The sequence below is a fragment of the Pristis pectinata genome, chromosome 4 (assembly GCF_009764475.1).
Source record: "Pristis pectinata isolate sPriPec2 chromosome 4, sPriPec2.1.pri, whole genome shotgun sequence".
Taxonomy (NCBI): Eukaryota; Metazoa; Chordata; class Chondrichthyes; order Rhinopristiformes; family Pristidae; genus Pristis; species Pristis pectinata.
Window position 1 is genome coordinate 86,325,527 of NC_067408.1, and position 6,718 is coordinate 86,332,244.

Consider the following 6,718-nt stretch of genomic DNA (forward strand, 5'->3'; position numbering starts at 1 on the left):
GGAGTTTGTATATTCTCCCAGTGTCTGCATGGGTTTCCTCTGGGTGCTCCGGTTTCCTCCCACATTCCAAAGATGAATGGGTTAGGAAGTTGTGGGCATGCTATGTTGGCACCGGAAGCGTGGCAACTTTTGCAGGCTGCCCCCAGAACACTCTATGCAAAAGATGTATTTCACTGTGTGTTTCAACGTATGGGTGATGAATAAAGATATCTGATCTCATCTTAACTTAAAGCAGTTCTGCAACAACCAAGCCGAATAAAGATATCTGATCTCATCTGATCTTAACTTAAAGCAGTTCTGCAACAACCAAGCCGAATAAAGATATCTGATCTCATCTGATCTTAACTTAAAGCAGTTCTGCAACAACCAAGCCAAATAAAGATATCTGATCTCATCTGATCTTAACTTAAAGCAGTTCTGCAACAACCAAGCCGAATAAAGATATCTGATCTCATCTGATCTTAACTTAAAGCAGTTCTGCAACAACCAAGCCCCACTTTCACACTCAATCCAGATCTTTCCACCATCGACGCCCAACTAAAAAAGGCTACTTCCCAACCACCAAACCAGGGTGTATGAGACAGGAAAGAAGTACAGTAAATACTTATCCAGTTCAAAATTGATATCAAAAATTTAACATTTGAAAAATACTTATACAACTTTGTGCATTGACAAATGTTTACCCTTCTTTTTCTAAGCAGTTCCATATGGTCCAACCTCTTTAGCTTCTGTGGAGGTAGAAGTAGGTTGCTCAGACACTGATTCTGACTGCTGGCTGTCATCCTTTGAGTTTTGGGCCCATGCAGCTGCTGCCAAAGACACTCCTGAAGCAACCAGATTGTTTCTGACGTTTTAGAGAAACTTTTGCTGCAGATCTTTGGAGCAATGAAAGGCCAAAATACTGTATCTTTCATCCTATTTAAGCTGGCATTCAGAGTTTGCAGGCTATTGTTGAAGGTCTGCATCTACTGTGATTGTTGCACTTGATATACCACACAGATGGCAACTCTTTCCAGGCAAAGACTCCCCACATTATGCCACATGCCGGTGGTGGACTCCTCAAATGGTAAGTTTTTTGACTATATTTAGGAAAAAAATATGGGATATGGGAGAAGATCATGGTAGAACTGCTAGGATATTTCTAATTAATTATGCCTGGCACAGGTCTGATTGGGGTGAATGGTTTCCTTCTTAAACATTTTATATTTATACATTGTTTATGCTTCCACAAACAAGAACGATGATTGGCTTTGATTACAATTAGAACCACATTTCATATCTGTAAAAGCCTATTTAAAATTAAAGATACAGCATTAAGAATTACCAAAATTTAACAAAAACCGTTATTACAAGAATCAAATTCTATTGAATATAGTTTAATATAGCAATAGGGGAGTGTCAAGTATTTCCTTACTGAAATGATGGCAATATTCATTATACAGTATAATTAAATTTATTTATACCAATCCCTTGTACCTAAAGTATAATTAATATCCAAAGGCAAGAATGAATTGATCTATATTGGGCTTCTGATCCTCTTTTGATGTCTGTGCATGATCTACTACAGAAACTCTATCTTGTCTCTATTTACTTATTTTCTACTATTCTCCAAATGCAAATGTCATAACTGAAGCCATCTGACACAGCAATCTTAAGAAGCCCTGCCATCTGGTAGCTGCCAATCATAACACAAGAATTGTATGTAAAAATGTTTGAGAGTGCTGACAGCATCAATAAAATATACAAGAAATTATAAAAGGAAAAAGTCAAATGCTTAATGTGAGGCTTATGTGCAAGGGTGTAACTTGACAAGTGTGACAGGACTATCGTCTTATGCATTCGTTCTATGGTGAGTGTACATTTTTGTATGTCACGAATCTGATCAAGTAATCCCGAGTGTAGTTTGTCATTAATTCTTGTGAAATACCGCTTCCAAAAAATGACTTTACACCCATGTATTGATTTCAGCATGTAAAGGTCAACATTAAAAATTGAGTATAGAAGGCAAATTGATATGATTGAAATCCCTTCCTCGTGGCACCACTTCTGTGAAATGCAACAGCTTATTGATACAGACGATTTTCAATCTCCAGAAACAACTTTAACTTTCATAGTACCTTTTGCCAAATGGAAGGAGGTAGTCAGGGACTTGAAAAGAATGAACTGACTATACATGGGTATAAATGAAGGCAAAGAATAAAAGCAGGGAGTTCGTGTTTAATATTTATAAAACACTGGTTAGGTGACAAATGGAGTATTGCTTGCATTTCAGGTCATGTTTTAGAAAGGATGTAATGATCTTACAGAGCACACATAAAAGATTTACTAGAATGGTTCCAATGATGAGTTATTTATGGTATAAGGTTAGACTGGTAAACCTGGGGTTGTTCTTGAAGCAAAAAAATGAGAGAAGATTTCTGTTCTCTTTTCAGAGGAGATTTGATGGAGATGGGGATAAGTGGTCAAGAACTAGAACTCATTGCCTGTAAGGATGGTAGAAACAGAATCAGTCAGGATTTTCAAAAGGTAATTGAATGGGTATTTGAGAAAAAAATAATTTACAGGACTGCAGGGAAAGATTGGGGGAATAGGGCTGATTAGATTGTCTTACAAAGTTCTGACCTGGAATCAATGTGCTAAGTAGTCTCCTTCTGTGCCATTGAAGATTAAGAGAGCTAAATGAAAGAGCTAAGTGAAATCAAAAGGACTGATTTTGAGGAGACTTTCAAATGTGGAAGAGGTTCTGGGAGAGTTTCAGATTGCAGGATACTTGCAGGTGATTTCTGTGACAATAATAATGGCAGAAGGCATGCACAGCAGACCAAGAACAAGGGTGAAACTTGGGCTTCAGAGTTTAAGACACCACCTTTGCAAGAGATAATGGGGCAGAAACAGAACTTAATTTAAAGGTTATATTCATGGGGATTGATAGTAAGAACAGGAGTGTTATGCTAATCAGGTGGGCTTTGAGAGAGATCTCTATATGTGTTAGAAATGAAGAAACATAAAAAAACATTGATTATAGGCTGACAATTCATTCATATTTATATACTATTTGTGTCATTTCTTCACAAGAAGATTATACACTGATAAAATGGCATACTGAGTAACGTTAGAGTTTTTGGATAGGAAATCTTATACCAGAGGAACATATATTTCTCAAGGCCATGAGAGATTCCATTTAAATGTTTGGCCTTGAAGGGGATACATGTATAAATGCATGGTGAAGGATTCAGCTTTCATTCCAGCAGATAATCAGGGCAGCGCTGAGTTCTGCAATGTCAGTGTGTCACTTTACAGATGGAACAATAAACTATGACTCCATTTCTGACAGATAGGTGTAGAAGATCATTTAGGATTAACTCTCTTCAAAAATGGGCTCCTCTGGTGTTCTGACTGACAGTCATCCCTCAACCAAGAATACCAAAATAGATTAACCACTCTTTTATTCTATTGCTGATTGTCAGACCCTGCAATGTAAAAGTATCACATTATAAGTAATTCTTCAATTGCAAACCATTTCCTGATTATGTAAAAAGTATTACATAAGTGCAATTTCTTGTTTTCTTCCGTTTTCTAGTTTTACATAGAATGATGTAACTTGGAGAATGTTAAATCTTCATACATTAAACATCATTGATTCGATACTCATATGTATTTGCATTTTGGTATGCAATCATAATGTTACTGATATAGAACTAGATAAGACTTTAGGATCCACAATTGTATCATATGCAATGGTAACCCAAAATCAGAACTTCCCATTGAAAAAAAATCAGAAATCTACAGATGCTGGAAATCTGAAAGAAAAAAATTAAAACTGCTGGAATAAGTCAACAGGTCAGTGTTAATATTTCACATCAAAGACCTTTATCAATACAAGTTAGTTTTAAATTCCTAAGAGGTATGGAGGAATGGATAGGACCAAGGGAGTATTGCTGAAAGGGTGAGGACAGAATTGCCTGGTAAATAGATTAATGAAAACAGTTAGAGAGAGAACAGGTTTCAACAAAAGCTCTGGCCTGCATTTCAAAGGTCAAATACCTTTCTTGTCAGATTTTTGTTCTGACTGCTCTCTTTAATCTATTCACTTCATGGCTTCATAAATTGGCCAACCCTGGCCTCGCCATACTTGAAATATTCCCTTGTTCCAGCCATTCCTGCCCCTTCCTTCTGCAACTTAAAACTAACTTGTTTTCTCTTTTTCCCTGTTCTGATGGATGGGTCTTTGACATGAAACACTAACTCTCTCTTTCCCCAGATCCTGCTTGATCTGTTGAGTTTTTCCACTATTTTTATACCAGAACTTCTTAAGCTTGTTATCAACAGGCATATTGTTTGCACTGATTTTAGCTCTGGTATTAAGAAGCTGCATTGTTAACTGTCGGTATTGCCTCTTTGGCCATTAATTATTGGTGTTGGATATTATTGCACTGGGCTAGTTGCCTTTGGAATTCTCTTTGGAAACCACATTTGAAAATCCATAATTTGTCAACTGTAACAAACTGGTTTTCTAAAATGTAATTAAAAAGCCTTATGACACATTGTTCAACAAGCATTTAAAAATCATGTAAGTGCTGATTCCTTAAGGGGACATGGATTTACTTGCAAACCTATACAAATATTATCCTTATTTGGAAAACTAAATAATACCCACATTTCAGATAGTCCTATGGAGAGTTAAGGATGCAGCAATACACAGGGTTCGTACTTGAAATAACACTCACAATCCTTCAGTAACCATCCCATCTTTCTCCAGCTTGCACATTGAACGATGATGTTCCTCTTAACTATCTAGTGTTTGCACATGTGCAGTATTTTTCCTCATTTTTATTTCTGTTCACAATCTCTTAGCTTGAATCGTGCGTCAAGCATTTAAGTGTGGGAATTTACTGCATGGAAGGGCAAGCTGTTAATAAAAAAGTAGCAGCTATTGAAGGTGATAAATGCCATTTTTTTCCTTTATTTGTCAACTTTCAAATTCATTTGAAGATTTTAAATTAATTTAGGACCTCTGTTTAAGCATTGCATACAATGAATTATTTTGAACTATTGTCATGCTCTTGAAAGCAAGCTTTTTGCACACAAGATCCCAAAAACACCAATAAGATGAATGACCAACAAATGTTTTTTTTAATGGTCGTAGTGGCCATACCACAGGGGATTTTTTCCAATAGCCCTACAAAACTTTTAACATCCACTTCAACATCTATACGAACAGATGGATTTCTCAATTTGATGCCTCATTAAATGGAGGGCATCTTGGACATGACAGCATTCCCTCTGCATTGCAATGGAATGTTGGCTGTCAATTATACATAATTATGTTAAATCTAAAATAACATTTGTGATTTTTCTATTACCATTTATGGTTTAATCCTCTTTTGAAATGGATTATTACATTTTTTGCTTACTGAAATAGCTGGAGCTGGTAATTATTACTTAATTAGGCATAAATCTGTGAAATGCCATTTTAACTTTTGGATATATCAGAATTTCAAAGTTCACAGAACCTGTACAGCTGAAGAAATCATGATATGATTTATTAACTGGATGATTAACAAAGAGAAGGGAATAAAAATATTATTAACAGATTGATATCTTTAACTGTCCAGTAACAAACAAGATTTAATCAGATATATTACAGAAACAACTTTCAATCACAGGAAATAGACTCAAAATTGTAATTTTCTTTTTAGGTATAGATCAATTTCAGGCCAGGTTGACAACATGATAAAGCATAGAATGTGTTATGTGTAAACATAGGAACATAAGAAATAGAAGCAGTGATCAACTATTTGGCCCCTCATGCCTGATCTGCCAGTCAATAAGATGATGGCTTTTTACTTCAGCACCATTTTCTTGCACTAGCCCCACTAGCTTAATTGTACTCCAACATGAATAATTTTGATGAATATATGTTCTCTAAATATACAATATGCTGTTCAGTGTATTTAAATCAGACTAGTTATGAATCTATCAGAGCTTTATCACAAGAAACACTTTTTGTAATATACTGTAGGTCCTTTTGATTTGGCAGTATATTTTTGAATATGTAGTATTTTCTTCAAAAAAGTGTGAAAATATCAATCTAGAACCACTATTAGTGGAATCCAAAGCAAATTAAATTTTGAATGTGTGTCATTCAGCTGATGTTCAGTGTTGCTATGACTTGTTGGAAGAGTTTTGTCAGTCATGTATCCTAGGCTATAAGTATTTTGACATCTTCCATCAGTGCTTCCTCTTAAACAGTTTTATGAAAAATCAGGTACAAGAGATATACATGCTGCAAAATTCAGCGGTTCTTATAGTAATCAAAATTCAGATCCACGTATTTCAGAAAGTAATCCATTTGATAATTGATGGATCTATTTCAACTGATGTGAATAAGGTCAGTGCGCTGTGATTTGAACTCATAAGTGCTTATTGGGACATTGGTGGATGCTCAAAATACCTGTCTATTAGTTTAATAGTCACTTTTGTTTCAAATACAAGACATCCATCAAATAAATAATATCCGCCTATCCTAAACAAATGTTAACACTCACTGTGTCACTTATATTGTACAATGAAATGAATTTACAAATCTTGAGGTTTGCTAATTGGAGTACATGTGCCAATTTTTCTAAATTAGTCTACAATAAGAAAACTTCAGAGCTCATCATCAGTGCAATTGCCAATATCCTTGATCACTATCCACTTTTTCTTCTGTGACTGG